Source organism: Phascolarctos cinereus, unplaced genomic scaffold (genome assembly GCF_003287225.1).
Source record: "Phascolarctos cinereus isolate Bilbo 61053 unplaced genomic scaffold, phaCin_HiC Scaffold_4;HRSCAF=312, whole genome shotgun sequence".
Taxonomy (NCBI): domain Eukaryota; kingdom Metazoa; phylum Chordata; class Mammalia; order Diprotodontia; family Phascolarctidae; genus Phascolarctos; species Phascolarctos cinereus.
This window is the reverse complement of record NW_027555847.1, coordinates 46133789-46150102: the sequence shown is the minus strand read 5'-3', so window position 1 is coordinate 46150102 and position 16314 is coordinate 46133789.

Here is a 16314-nt window from a genome sequence, read left to right as displayed (position 1 = left end):
AAAATTGAGGCTTAGAAAGTTGAAATGATTTAAATTAATAAATTTTCCCAACTGTTTCTGATAAAAAAAAAAACCTCCTTCTCCCCCCTCCTCTTTAAGCTCCTATGCAATCAACTCTGTAACCTCTTGGGTACAAGTTCAAATCATGGGAGATTTTTGATGTTATCTTATCTATTGTCCTCATTCAGTTAAAACAAACAAACTGGGAACTTCCGAAGTTAATTAGGGGCTAGGGATTCAGTTATTCGTCATGCTCACTAACCAAGGCAACTGAAAGGGTAAAGAGTAGAGCATCAACACAGCACAGATGTGACTAGTAAATCAGTGTAAAGAGTAGCAGCCTGCATTTTTTCTAAATAAGTACAATCGAATTCCTTCTCCTCTTGCTACCTCCCACTACCCCAAGTAATTTGGGAAATTAATTCCTTTAGCACTCAAAGCTTTGACAGGTAAGGCATGGGTGAAATCTCAGTGATGTGACTATGTTCCTGTGTTGTTACTAGCACTAGCTGGCTTTAACCTCAATGAAAGGCTGAGTTCACAGGGCACTGTCTCTACACAGCTCCTTACATGACTTGTCTCAGGCCCTATTCACGTCTCCTATTGGTGGTAGATATTTGCTACTTTTCCACAGCTACGCTGTCTCATTGTTTTTATCTTCTTCAGTCTCTCAGTGTAGAGTCCAACCACAAGAACTCCTACTGTTCCTGCTGCTCCTTTTGGAACACTACTCGCCATGGTCACAAAACTGCAAGAGGCCTCCATTCCTCATTTATTCTCCCAAAAGTCAGTCCTTAACCTCCATCAGTGACCATTTGTACTCTGAGCCCAGCCATTTGGGGAAATATAATTCTCTTTACTTCAGTCAAGCATTTTATATTTTATTATATTCTCTTACTCAAATACTGTTTTTAATCAGTATTTTCCAACTTTGAATCTTCATGGTAATTTTTCTTTGCTTATGGTCAATGGATCTTTGATATCATTAATGGGAAATTCCCTCCATTGGTGTAGGTTGCAAACCATCCATACCTTATGATCCCATATGATTCTTGTCCATGTCCGTGTAGGTCCACTACAAAGGGACATTTCTTGTACATTGTTAGAAATATGGTGCCCTTTGAGTCACCTAACATTTTGATTCCTTAGAGATTATGGTGTTAGAAGATTCATAGTCATAAAACATCATGGGGAGAACATTCATATTAAAAAGATAGATTTTTGTATTGGGGTCAGGTTTGGATCACTGAAAATACAGTGTAATTTCCCAAATAAAACCAAATCTGTTGAATTCTTCCCTTTAAATTGTGGATTGAACTCATTGTCCATCTATAGTGTCTATTATTTCTGCCTCTGCCTCCTCTCTCTCTCTCTCTCTCTCTCTCTCTGTTTCTGTCTCTTTCCACACATATACACACACACATACATGCACATGCACACACACATGCACACATTTTGGTAGCTATTCAGTGAATTGGCCTTCTGACCACATGTGTGTAGCTTGTACAATAGGCATTTTTCAAGTTCTACTCTGTTGCCTCACTATGATTATGGAGGTGAACCTGAATCTTAAAGGCTATGCCTGCAAAGAATAAGCTATGGTATATTATACTGTTTTGGCAAAGCTTAAAGTATGATCCTGGCAAATATTTCTGCTTTCTTAGGGCCAGACTAGCTGAGTGAGAGACACTCATCACCAGTAGTCTGGTGACCTGGTGATGAATTCCTTGGCCATAACAACCCATGAATCAGAGACAAATACAAGGTGTCTCTTAGTCCCATGTGGAACTCCTTTATTTCCTCAACAACAGTAGCAGAGTGGTGATAAAAACAGCAGAGGGGTGCTAAGAATCACAGTTTTTAGACCTATGAACATTAAATGGCTCTTGGTGCTCTAATTGTGAAACGTGTCAGATGAGCAACAAGTGGACATGCTATTCTAGAAGAACTGAATTCTATCAATTTGCGGTTCTTGCTGTAAATGAAACCAGAAGCCAGAAGGAAGTTGAAACTAAAAGGAAGGATGGCTCATGGTTTTGTTTTTTTTTTCTTTAAAGGCAAATAAAGGAGTTGGTGGAGTTAGTTTAATGTGTTTCCAAAGGCAACTAAAAACCTCATTTTGTGGTGTATTTGGCCATTTCATACTGCAGTGCTCATAACTATTTGCAAAAAAGATCCCCATAAAAATAATTGCATTTTATGTAGTGACATTTATTGTAGTGGATAAAGAAATTTTATGAAAATCTTGATAATGTGCTAAAAATTAAATAAGCTTACAATTTGACTCTCAATGAATTCAGTGCAAAGAAGGGAATAGATGAGAATGGTGAAAGATATTTTAGCAAAATATGGTTTAGGAATAAGTAGTAAGGGAGACCAAAGGCTTTTAAACTATGTAGAAGTCTCATACTGATATATCTAGAAACGCTTTCTTTACAGAAAGAATAAAATGGTATTGGACATAATAAATATTACATCGGATCACAAAAAATGAAACCGATTTTATTGTAGTGAACAGGAATTCATTCCTTATTGATGTAGGAGTGTACAGGAATCTGTGTACAAATAGATCACTGATTGTTAGAGCAAAGATAAAAATTAATACAAAGCTGAAAGAATGAACAAAAATGATTAAAATATATGACACAATTAAACAACTCGAACATGACTTGTTGAAACAATTTTTGATGTTACAAAATGGAAAAATGGACAAAAGAAAGGACATTAATGCTGATAATACCAATTTTGGGCAGAAGTTTAACTAATATAAATCAATTGCTATAACAAGGGACCAAAAGAGCCTAAAAATGGCCTCAGTTAACAAGGACTTGAACTTGTTGCTCGCTAGAACAATATGGTAGCTAATGGCAGCACTAAAGACTATCAGCTATGTAAAATGCTTGGGAAAAGGATGGTGGAAGATTAATTGCAGTATGACCTCCTAAACCTGTTAGAAGAGTAGAAGGAAAAATATAGCTTAAAGAAAGTTTGGAAAAGACCTAAGGAAGAAACTGGAAAAAAAGAAAAATAAACAGAGAAAAGATGAAAAGATTTGCAAATATATACATATATATATATATATATATAATATATACATATATATATATGTATATATATATATATTACATTTTATATAGTATATCATAGAGTATATATAATACATACATATATACATAAAGATATGTGTATGTATATATATATAATGAACACTTTGAAATATAAAGAATGCTAAAACCACAATATTTGGAATCTAACATCAAAGTCCCAAATATACTTATAGAAGAGATAGGATTGTTGCTAACAAGAATAAAAGTTTTTTAAAAAGCATCTGAACATGGAGAGGTATGTACTGTAAATGACAGTATCGAAGGCTTCGAGAGACTGATTCTCAAAATATCTGACAGGAGAAAATACTAAAGGCATGGAAAAATATTGGCCTTTATGATAACCCCCCCCAAATAACCAAGAAATATCAATATCTAGTCACTATTATGCTTACTTTCTTTTTTAAATAGAAGGTCTTTGTTATCTGAGGATTATTAGCAACAGAAAGAAGTCTCTTATTTTATCCAATTAAAATGGGAAGTAACATCTCATGGTAGTGGGAAAAAAGTTTGAAACTTTTGAAAAGGTTAGGACATCTTGAAAAATGAAACTAGAAATTATTTTTAAAAATATTTTGTCTAGTCTTTAACAAAGTTTAGGTTAGGTTATATACTACTTATTGGAAAGAACAAAGAATGTTGATTTTTTTTCAACAAAATTTTCCAGTGGCATAATATAACATCAATAAGTGCTTATTAAGCAAGTGTTATGACAGAATGTCAGAAGCCTGCTCATGCCTACCACACACCTTTGCATTACTTCCTGGGGGGAAGGGTGATAAATTTCAACTCTTCAGAGCCTACGTTATTTCCTAATGCACCACCATGCATTAATCCTAGAAGAAAAATTGGCCTTTGTTTCAAGGAACTTAGGGCCGTTAAAAGCTTTCCTTCATAGAAGGCTGAGATCTGACCTTTCCAACTAATTCTCCATTTTTCATTAGTAGCTCTGCTTGATTTGAACTCCAATGTCCCTCATTCCTACTTCCAGATGGATACACTCTGGAGGCTTCCCCTACTTTTCCATCATCCTTTTGCATGCTCTTTTTCTATTAGATTGTAAGCTCCTCAAGGGCAGTGAATGTCTTTTAAAAAAAATAATTTGTCTCTCTAGTGCTTAGCATAGTTCCTGGAACATGTTAGGAACTTAGTAAATGCTCACTGAATTTAATTGAATTGAACATTGTGAACAAGAAATGATGAAAGCAAAGCATGATAAAGGAGGTCAAAAGAGAAATTTATCATTGAAAAAGATGGTGGGCCATTCACGTGGTGAGAGGGATCAATAACGACAGATAGACCACATGCTCCGCTGGTCTGGTTATAATGTCAAGAGAACTCCAGGGAGGCCTCCAACACATTGAATGAACTTCCTGTGGCGACCTTATGGGAGGACATGGACAAAGGTGACAGAGGATGGACAGGTATGGATAGATTGTGATGTGTATCATCAGACAAACACCTTTATTGGGGAGATCATGGATTCATTCACGTATTTGAGGATTGGAGTAGTTTTTTTTGTGTGGCTTATCAGGACACTCTCTTTTGACTCATTTTATAGGGTTGTAAATACAGAATTGCAAGGCACCTCACAAGTCACCTCTTTCTCATCTAGTCCAATCCACACATTTTATAGATGAGACAAATGACACCCAGAGAAGTTAGGTAACTAAAGAGAGATCACATAGTTGATGAGTATGGGAGGTGGAATTTGAACCCAGTTCCTCTGATAAACAAGTCTGTGAGCTAAAGTTTGATACAAAACCTACTGCAAATTAGAACTTCTGTTGGACTTAATCATCTCTTAGAAATCCCTCCAAAATTTGGACCATGAATGGATATCCTCTATAAGGTGACCTTTCAGGGCATTTAAATGGCCCAAGCTTTCCAGTTATCTTCATAGGTGGAGCTGGAAGAAGGACGTCAAATAGACTGAAACTAAGACAGATTTGCTAATGTTTCTGTGATAATTTATTTTCTTTTTTAAAAAGAACCAAGTCCCTATTGATATCTTTTATATCACTGCAGTTTTCCCCAGTATCCTTTCTTCCCCTTGTAGAAGACTGTCCTATATGATAAATAGTATTTTTAAAGACAAAAAAAACTGAAAAAGAAGAGGAAAAATTAGACTGATCAATACATCAAAAATCTGAAAATATGTACAAAGTGCTACACTTTACAAACTTCTCACCTGTGCAAGGTGGGAGTGTTTGTTTTCTCATATCCTTCTTTTGAACCATGTCACATTTGTCATTTTACAACATTCATTTTTGATTTTGTTATGTCTGTGGTTGTTCTTTCCATTTACATTTTTGTAACCATTGTGTATGTTTTTTCTCCTGGTCTTGGCTTAATTCACTCTGCATCAGTTTATGTAGATCTCCACATGCTATTCATCACGTTCACAATTTCTTACAGCATAGTCACATTCCAGCAATTTATTTTTATCATGAATAATGGCAGAACAACCGCATTGGTACCCTAAAAATAAGGCTCTGCAAAATGCTTTACCTTTGCTAACTTATCTGATCCTCACCACAACTCAGTGAGGTAGGTGAGACTATTATCCCTTTTTACCAGCTGAAGAAACTGAGGCATGGAGCCTTGCTCTGAGGCACCCATCTAGACAGGATTCAAGCTTAGATTTTTCTGAATTCGAATCCTGTGCACTATCCACTTTGCCACCTATAGTTGTCTAGAACACCTCACTCCCTAATGTTCTACTATGAGAAGGTAAAAATACTGCTCAAGAACTGAAATCAGGAGGAGCGGTTAGACCTGAACACATACGCACCAATAAAAACAAGTTGTATGTGAACCAATCTGGAAAGAACTAAGACAAGATTTCTTAATCTTTGATGTCTCATGGACCCCTTTGGCAATCTGGTGAAGCCCATGGACTCTCTTTTCATAATAATGCTTTTAAATTATTAAAGGAAATACTAAATTTCAATTAAAGGTTAATGAAAATAAAGATATCTTTTTTCTATTCAAGTTTGCAGACCCCTTGAAATGTATCCATGGATCCCTTGAGAGGTCTGTGTGTCTTAGGTTAAGTACCCCTGAATTAAGGATCGTTCTACAAGATATTACAGGGAGGGAAAACACCAATGACGATACAAACCCCTGGAAAAATGGAGGAAAATAATACTTCTTCAGTAGAGGTAAAAGACAGCATCCATCAAGGGTATCTCTGATGAAAACCTGAGAAGCGGATAGATGGGCTTTTGCAAATGATTTTCTGCAGCAGACTGCATCCTTATGGTCACACAATTAACTAAAAGGTGAAAAGAATACCGGCTCCCACTGGGTTTATGTTTTGTTGATTGCAAAAAGGCAATTGATTCCATAAAGCAAACGCAGGCTTAAAACCTCTGTCTTCCAATTAGAAGTTTCCTAAGTTAAGGTAGCCCAAGATTCCTTGTTAAATGCAACCACAGACATACTTCTGTTCAATGTTTCTCAGAGTAGTATTCAAATCACTTCTTAACTCTAGAAAAATATTAGCATGTGCTCATGGATTTAAAAAAAGGCTTCTGTCTTCTATTGGATCCTATTTTATTTCGAAATAAAATTAAAGTAAACTTACATTAGTTTCTGGCATGCGTAGCTGTATACATGTGTGATTTAGTATCAGTAGAAATACATATAAACACACTTATTGTGATAACTGGAAACTCCATAGAAAAGCACATTATATACACTCACTGTGATAACCGGAAACTCCATGAAAATATACATATACACAATCACTGTGATAACTGGAAACTCTGTAGATATACGCATATACATACTCACTGTGATAACTGGAAACTCCATGGAAATACACATATGCACACTCACTGTGATAACTGGAACTCTGTAGATATACACATATACACAATCACTGTGATAACTGGAAACTCCATGGAAATACACATATGCACACTCACTGTGACAACTGGAAACTCCATGGAAATACACATATGCACACTCACTGTGATAACTGGAAATTCCATGGAAATACACATATGCACACTCACTGTGATAACTAGATGCAATTGCCTTTCTAATTCAGTATGAAATTAACTGTCATAGAGTATCAGAAAATAATTGTACATAGTAGTACCAATTCTCTTGCCCAAAGACCTTCTAATATTAATAATCCTTGAAGTGCCTTATGGTTATAAAAAGCTTTGAAAAGGTTTTATCCTTTGATCTTCACAACAACCCTGTAAGGGAGATAATGCAAGTAACCTTATCTACACCATAGAGATAAGGAAACCAGAGAGAGATTAAGGGACTTGCCCATGGCCATTCAGATATTAAATGGTGTGCTGGGATTAAAACACATATCTTCTAACTTCAAGAAGACTGTTATCAAAACTATACTTTTCTGCATTAACTGTGTAATTTGTGCAGTTTTTTTAAAATTCTGATTGGGCTAATAGCTGATAACTTTAGGAATCCAAGATCTCTAGTTGAAAAGGTACCTCAGAGGCAGCTACGTGGTGCAGTGGATAGCGTGCCAGGCTCGTAGTCAGGAAGACTCATCTTCCAGAGTTCAAATCTAGCCTCAGATACTTGCTAGCTGTGTGACGCTGGACAAGTAAATTAATCCCGTTTACCTCAGTTTCCTCATCTGTAAAATGAGCTGGAGAAGGAAATGGCAAACCACTCCAGTATCTTTGCCAAAAAAAAAAGAAAAACAAACAACCTCCAAATGGGGTTTCAAAGAGTTGGATATGATGAAATGACTGAACAACAACAATAGGAAAATGCCCCTTTATTTTATAGAGAAAGAAACTGAGGCCCAGATGGGGAAATGACTTGCCTAAGGTCACATAGTAGGAAGTAGTTGAGTCATGATTTGAACTGAGATTCCATAAATCCAAGTTTGTCACTGTATCCTCTGCACCACACTGCCTCCAGATAATTTTGCTAAGTAAGGACTAAAGAAAACTTAAAAAGAGGCAGTATGGTACAGTGGGAAGAATGCTGTATCTGGAGTCGGAGGAGCTGAATTTCGATCCTGTCCCTATCACTTATGACCTGTGTGATCTTCAGTAAAATGCTTAGGATTATATATTTAAAGCCAGAAGGGACCTTAGAGGCCTTTCAGTCTAACCCTTTCATTTTACAGATGAGGAAACTGAGGCTCAGACAGGTTAAATGATTTGCCCTGGATAATACAGCTGGGAAGTATCTGTGTGAAGTGAAATTCTGACTCCAAGTCCACCATTGTCTCTGATATGCTCCGAGTCTCAGTTTCCTCATCTAGTTTTCCTAATCCACTGTGCTACCCTGGGTCTCTGGGCTTCTGGGCCTCAGTTTCCTCATATGTAAAATGAAGGAATTGGACTAAATAGCATCTAAGGCTCCTCCCAGCCCTGAATATACCATCCTCCATTTATTTTAATAAAAATGGAAAAAATAAGCTTTCTACAAGCTCAGTGTAGGAAAATGATATGTTTTATATTCTGTGGACACAAGTAGGTCAAAAGGACAACATATTAAAATGGTGCATTTTTAATGGCCCTAAGTTTTCTTGGTTCAAAGGAAATGATACAGAAAAATTCTGAATAAGTAATGTATAACTCTCTGAGAGAGATGCATATAACAGCCCTTCCTGTGAATATTGCAGGTTATTAACTCAGAAGAAGAGAAGGATGCTTTGTAAACTGAAATGGTCTATTCATATAAGTTTGTGTTATTATGGCTAACAATAATATAATGGAAATCTCTTATAAAGTCCTGCTTCATAGTGTGAAGATGATCCTGAATCATTGAAAGCCAAGCCTGTGAGACCCAAGTGGACCAAACATTGGATGCTGTTCCCAACCATTGATATCCATGAACCAACATGGCTAAGTTTGGACAGATAGCTAGAGATGGAGCCATCAAGTGATGGCTTTTCTCCCACCGTAGCAATGCATGGAGATTGAGGTATAGAGGGATCATAGTTTGGTAGAAAGTGTTATCCATGAATGAAATCACACTAATGAAATCACAAATCCTTGAAGTGTTGCAGAATCACAAAATGTCAGAGCTGTAAGGAATTTAAGAGGACATCAAGAGTCCAATTGACTTTTGAAAAATGATTCTGCCTATAATGGCTGCCCAGACTTTGATTAAAGAAATCAAGAACTAAAATAGGGTTGTCAACTAGAAGAATAATTTATACTATCATAAAATTGCAAAAATGAACAATTTTGAAGGACTTAAGATTTCTGATCAACTAAATAATCAACTGCGATTCCAGAGGACTGATAGGGAAGAATGCTATCCACCTCATAGCAGAAACGTCATGGACTAATATGCAAAATAGGAAATGAATTTTGGACCTTACCAATGTACGAGTTTATTTTGCTTGATTATGCTTATATTATAGAAAGGTTTTTCCTTCCTTTTTTCCTCCTTCCCTCCTTTCTTTTTTCTTCTTTCTTTCTTTCTCTCTCTCTTTCTTCCTCCCTTCCTCCCTCCCTCCTTCCTTCCTTTCTTTTCTTTCTTCCTTCTTTCTCTCTTTTTCTTTCTTCCTCCTTCCCTTCCTCTTTCCTCCATCCCTCCCTTCCTCCCTTCCTTCCATGTTTCTTCCTTCCTTCCTTCCTTCCTTCCTTCCTTCCTTCCTTCCTTCCTTCCTTCCTTCCTTCCTTCCTTCCTTCCTTCCTTCCTTCCTTCTTTCTTTCTTTCTTTCTTTCTTTCTTTCTTTCTTTCTTTCTTTCTTTCTTTCTTTCTTTTTTCTTTCTTTCTTTCTTTCCCCTTCTTCCTCCCCCTTCCTTTATTCCTCCTTTCTTCCCTTCTCCCTTCCTTATTAAAATACTAGGAATGATAGTAATAACAATAAAAAGGAGAAATAGCAAGAGGAAGAAAAGGTGAAGAAGTAGGAAAAAAAGAAAAAGTAGGAGGAAATGAAAGAAAAGAATAGGAGGAAGAGGAGATAAAGGATAAAAAGGGAGAGAAAAAAGGTGAGAAATTGGAGGAAAAGAGGAAGAAGAAGAAAAAAGAAAAGGAAGGAACTAGATGAACAGACACACAGAGAGACGATAAGCATTTACTAAGCTCTTAATGTATACCAGTCACTGTGCATAACAGCATGTAGAGATGCCTGGGAAGTAGCTGGAAGGCCTGGTTTCCTGACAAGATAAGGTGAAAGCTCATCCATTCATGGGAGCTAGGCTTCCCAGGATCAGAGTCCACCATTCCACTTGGAGGGAGATAAACATAATCTCATCAGAGTGTCCTCAGCATAGTGTGAAGATGGATGGCCAGAAGAGGAGGAGGAGGAGGGGGTAAAAGAGGAGGGTGAGAAAAAATGGCTTCAGTGAAACATTATTTAGTCTTAAATAATGAACATTGATTCAGTCCATTATTGCTTATATCACCTAAGGACAAATGACATCCCTCTTCCCAGTTCTTCTTAGAGATAACAGAAGAAAAAAATGAGGAAGGGAATGTTGTGCTTACTTATTTCTCTATTTTAAGTTGTTTAGTTATTTTGAGAAGTAAGTGCTTATTAAGAGGCAGGTGGATGGAAGGCCAGCCTGGCAGAGTGAAATGCCTGCTGCCTGCCCAGGAGTCAAGACCTTGGTTTGAGCTCTGTCTGCCTCTGGACACTTAATAGCTGTCTGACTGTAGTCAAGTCACTGGACTTTTCCATGTCCCGAGGTAACTCCCTAAGACTATAAATTACTGAGGAGTTGTTTATCTTCATCTTCAGGGCTTCCCACACTGTGATGAAATCACAGATGTAGACTCATTCCTTTCGCCTTTCCCCATCTTATTAATATAGCCACTTAAAATAGAACATGGGGGTAGGGGCAAGGTAAGAAAAAATTGACTTTCATTGGTGAAATGTGTTAACATTTATGAAAAAAATTGCCATGTATTGTTTTAATGACTGCAGGATACAGTAAGTTGCAAGCTTGATTATGTGAGAGAGCCATGCTACAAGCCACTCATCATGCTTACTGAGAACCTCAGGTGCTCCGGCCTCAGCCAGGCTTGCCAGTCATTACTAAGGAACCCTGGGATATTCTTGGCAAGTGAGAGAATGTGCCAGTTAATTAAAAGGCAGGCCTGTTACAGTTTTAAACCTTAAACACTGGGCTTCATAGGTTATGGATTTTTCGGGATCAAGTGCTATCTTTTCTCACTTCTTTTCTCATTCTCAAGCCTCATTTTCTCTCCCATGTCTTTTCTCATTTCTTTATTGATGAAGATCTTTGCAAGGACTTCTTCCAAGCCATAGACATTTTGTTGTTTGCTGCTGTTTGATCTCTCAGTAAAACCAATACCCTGAGCGGCCTCCCCTTGTGCCCAGTGTCAGCAACAGTGAATGATTTCGTCATTCGTTTAGATCTCCTAGCAAATTCCTTACGATTGTTTCCAACATGGTCCTTCTCAAATTCTTCAGCTGTACAAACTGCAGACATGGTGGGAAACCCGGCAGTGGTCCACTCCCTTTTCTGCAGCTTTTATTGCCTGTGTCTTTCCTAACCAGCTGCTTTGAGGGCCAGACTCCCAGGAATCACAGAGCGTGGGAAGTGGTAGCGATGGGGAACACACTAACCCTTCTCAGTAATGGTCATGTCATGCTCTGAGAGCCAATTTCATAGTTAGTCAGGGATTTCAGCCCCCACAGAATTGGGGCTAGTGGCTGAGGGAAGAGAAAGATACAGCAGGAAGACAGAGAACAAGAGAATACATAGCTCCAACTCTTCTAACACTTTTATTTCCATCCTAGTGTGGAGTCAATACAATCTGCTCTGGGCCATCTTTCCCACCTCCCCTCTTTGACTTTCTCTATTCCTTGGAAACCCAAGCTGCCAGTGTGAGTATGTACAAGCTTGGGAAAGCCCAGAAGGGCTGTTACATGAGGGAAATAGTGAATAGACACCTGCTGTTTGAGTCAGAAGACCTGGATTTGAATCTTATCTCTAACACTTGCTAGCTACCATGTTGGGCAAATCACTTAACTTCCTTAAATTTCTGTTGTCTCATCTATAAAATGGAGATACCTGGGGTACCTAAATACCTCATAATATCAATCAATAAACAAGTATTTATTAAACATGTAGAGTCCCTGCCCCCCAAAGAGCCAACATTAGAATGGGGGATACAACACGTGTATAAATAAGTATATATAAGATGTTGTTGTTGTTGTATGTCTTTTATTCTCGAAGGGGACCATGACATCGGGAAGGTTATGCCATGACATGCAAGTGAATTGGATTTAAGTGAGGAAAGACTGTGCAAAGTCACCAGCCTCACTTTCTTCTTCAGAGCCATCTGGGTACACTGGAAAGATATAGATTAGGATCTTGGCCTTTTTAAGCTAAGGTCTTTAACAGGTCTCAGTTTGACTGAGGCAATGCCCAGTCAGTGATTAAGACTAAGTAAGAAATGAGGCCGACAATGGCCTCTTTTACATAGTCAAAAAAAAAAATCAATCTGGTTGGGGAAGACTCTCAGGGTTCAAAGCAGAAGCAATTGCTGTTTTTCACATTTACTCTGAGCTGATGGCCAAACAAAGACCAAATGGGGCTTGGCCTGGGACCTATTGTTGGCCAATCAATGAGAGCGAGAGCGATTTGGGTTTAAGGCACGGTCCTTAAGAAAGGAATCTAGCCTGTAAACCCCAAGACATCTTATGAGGTTTCAGAAATCAAAATTTATGTTCTTTTGGTCAGAGCACCTGCCGATAAGAAATCAAAATTTATGTGGCGCAGAGGATAGAGCACCGGCCCTGGATTCAGGAGGGCCTGAGTTCAAATCTGGCTTCAGACACATAACACTTACTAGCTGTGTGACCTTGGGCAAGTCACTTAACCCCCATTGCCCAACCAAACCAAAACAAAACAGAAACAAAAGTTTATGTTCCTTTGGTCAGAGCACCTGCAGATATCTGCTGTGTGCACTAGAGGGAAGGGAAGGGAAAGGAAAGAAGAAAGAAAGAAAGAAAGAAAGAAAGAAAGAAAGAAAGAAAGAAAGAAAGAAAGAAAGAGAAGAAAGAAAGAGAGAGAAAGAAAGAAAGAGAGAGAAAGAAAGAAAGGGCAGCTAGGTGGTGCAGTGGATAGAGCACTGGCCCTGAAGTCAGGAGGACCTGAGTTCAAATCTGGCCTCAGACCAAACACTTGACACTTACTAGCTGTGTGACCATGGGCAAGTCATTTAACCCCAGTTGCCTAAAAAAAAAAAAGAAAGAAGCTGTGTTGTTCAACTAGCCAGTTCCAGTTGGGCTGCCAGTGGGGCAGCTCTTACTACGACCCACAGAGGTGGCTGTCATTTGTCCTTCATTCTCAAAGGGGACCATGACATCAGGGAGGTGATGCCATGACATGCAAGTGAATTGTATTTAAGTGGGGGAGGGCTGTGCAAAGTCACCAGCCTCACTTTGTCTTCTGAAGCCATCTGGGACCAGTGACAAGATATAGAGCAGGATGACTAGAGATGGCCCTGGATGACATAGAGTATCAGGAAGGTAAACTTGGAGGGGTCACTAGCAGCTGGGGGATCAGGGAAGGCCTCTTTCAGAAGGTGGGATTTGAGATGAGTCTTGGAGGAAGCCAGGGAAGTCAGGAGGAAGGAGGTGAGAGCATTCCAGGCATGGGAGGCAGTCAGTGCAAAGTCATGGAGACAGGAAATGGAGCATTGTGTATGAAGAGAGGAAGGGGCCAGGTGGTAAAGAGCTTTAAATGACAAAAAAGAGGAGTTTATATTTGATCCTAGAGGTTATGTGGTGGTGTTCAATTGTATACACTCTTCGCGGCCCCATTTGGGGTTTTCTTGGCAGAGATACCAGAATGGTTCACCATTTCCTTCTCCAGCTCACTTTACAGATAGAAGCTGAGGCAAACAAGGTTAAGTGACTTGCCCAGGGTCACACAATTACTAAGTGTCTGAGGCCAGATTTGAACTCAAGGTGATGAGTCTTCCTGACTCTAGGTCCAGAACTTTATCCACTGTACCATCTAGTACCTAGAGGTAATAGGGAGCCATTGGAATTTATTGGGTGTAGTGGTGGGTAGGTGACATATCTATTCTGTGCTTATGAAATGACATTTTGGCAGTTTGTGGAGAATAAATTGGAATGGGGGAGACTTGTGGAAGAAAGACTAATTAGGGGCCTATTTCAGCAGTAAATGAGATCAAATGAGATTAAAGTGATGGTTTTCTCTAGCAAGGAGTTGGAAAGGTGTTTTTTTTTAAAGTTATTTCAGTGTAAAAGCATTAATCAGGAATAGGATATGCAATTTATTTCTAGGCAGAAAAGGGAGTGTTCAGCAAAAAGAAATTCATAGAATTATGAGAACAGAATCCAGTAACTTATCACTAGTAGTATATTTAATTGGAAGGCTAATACTGAAGTCTTATTGGAGCAGTGTGTTTGCAGAGCTGCTAAGGAGATGCTTTGTATTTCACCTCTGTCTGACATTTTGGAATTAAACAAGCGAGTGAGAACTAAACAGGTAATCATCCTTCCTGGAGTTCTTAACAAAAACCCAATCTTGCTACTGCTGCCGTAACTACAGCCGCCGTGGTAGATGTTGTCCTTGTCTCCAGCCCTTAGAGACCTTCCAGACCTTTCCATGTTCTCAGGGTCAATGCCAGAGGAAGACAGCCAGGAACCTCAAGTCCAAGCCTGGATAGTTGAGTCTCTACTTTATGAGGTGATTTGGACCAAGGGACCTTGTACAGCCATCATGCTGAGGTAGAGAAGGACTCTTCCTTCCTCCCCAGATGAAGTCACACACGTCTTCTCAAAAGCTACCTCTAAGAGACCTGCCAGTCAGAAGCCTCATTTTCTTCTACCAGGTGTAGTGGCCTGTATTAGTGGCTTTTCCTTCCCTTTCCCCAGCAGCCAACTGGGGAAGATTCAAAATAGTGATGAGTCATACCTAGCTAGAAGCAGTCAAGATATCTGTTCCTGCTCAGGTTTCCACATGGTCCCTTGGGGGTGGGGGTTGGGTGCTCAAACAAAGAATCTTTATATGTTTTCTAAAGTGGGAAGGGGGGCCCTGTTGGACATTTTGGGTCAGAACCATTCACCTTTGGCATTTAGGCCCTCAGTCTGCCCCTGTCAACATCCCAGAATCCAAGAATCTCAGAGTTGGCCAAAACCTCAGAGACCACCCAGTCTAATTGAAATCTGGCAAAGATTCCCCAAAACTACGTAGGTGACAAATGCTCATCTGATAAGCAGTGAAGTGGATAGAGCACTGCGCCTGGAGCCAGGGAGACCAGGGTTCAAATCTAGCCTCAGATACTTACCAACTCTGTGACAACCAGCAGGCCACTCAACCTTCCCCTGTTTCACTTTCCTTAACACAAAATGAGGATAATCATAGCGCTCCTCCTAGGGTTGTTATGAGGCTCATGTGTGTAAAGTGCTTAGCACTGTTTCTGGTGATGGGATGTAAATGCTAGTTATTATTATTGTTATTATCATCAACCTCAAATGAGAAACCCAGCACCTCACAAAAACAGCCCAGGGCCTTTTTTGATGGGTCTAATCGTTATATAAGTTTTCATGACATCGAAACTAATTTTACTTCTTTGTAATTTCCATTCATTCCCTCAAGTTGTCCTCTGGGGACAAGACAAAAAAAGCTCATCCCTCCCTCTTCCATGTGATAGCCCTTCAAATCCTCTCAGACAATCACCATGTTATTTCCCTCATTTCTTTCCTCCTATTCATTCTATACTCTGAATTAGTCCTTCCCCCGACCTCCCCTTGCCCAAGTCATCTTCTATTTACTCCCTTGAAATTAAAGCAGCTAGGTGGCATAGTGAATAGAGTGTCGGTCCTGTATTCAGGAAGACGTGAGTTCAAATTCAGGCTCAGACACTAGCTGTGTGACCCTTGACGAGTCACTTAACCTCTCTGTCTCAGTTTCCTCAATTTTCAACTGGAGATAACAACAGCACTTACCTTGCTGGTAGAGTATTGTGAGGATCAAATAAGGCACTTGTAAAGTGCTTGACATAGTGTAGGCACTTCATAAATGCTTATTCCCTCCCCCATAGATTATGTATAGGAGTCCTTCTGTATAGGCTGATGATACCACAGACGCATTAAAAAAAAAAAAGCTTTGAATTGAAGCAACAGGATACTGGATGTTATAATAGGCCTTGCTGGAGTCTGGCTATATCAGCTCAGCTAATGACACTCTTTGTGCATGGGTAGTTATTAGATTTTTAATAGGCATCCCTCTCAGAACTTTGGATGGCC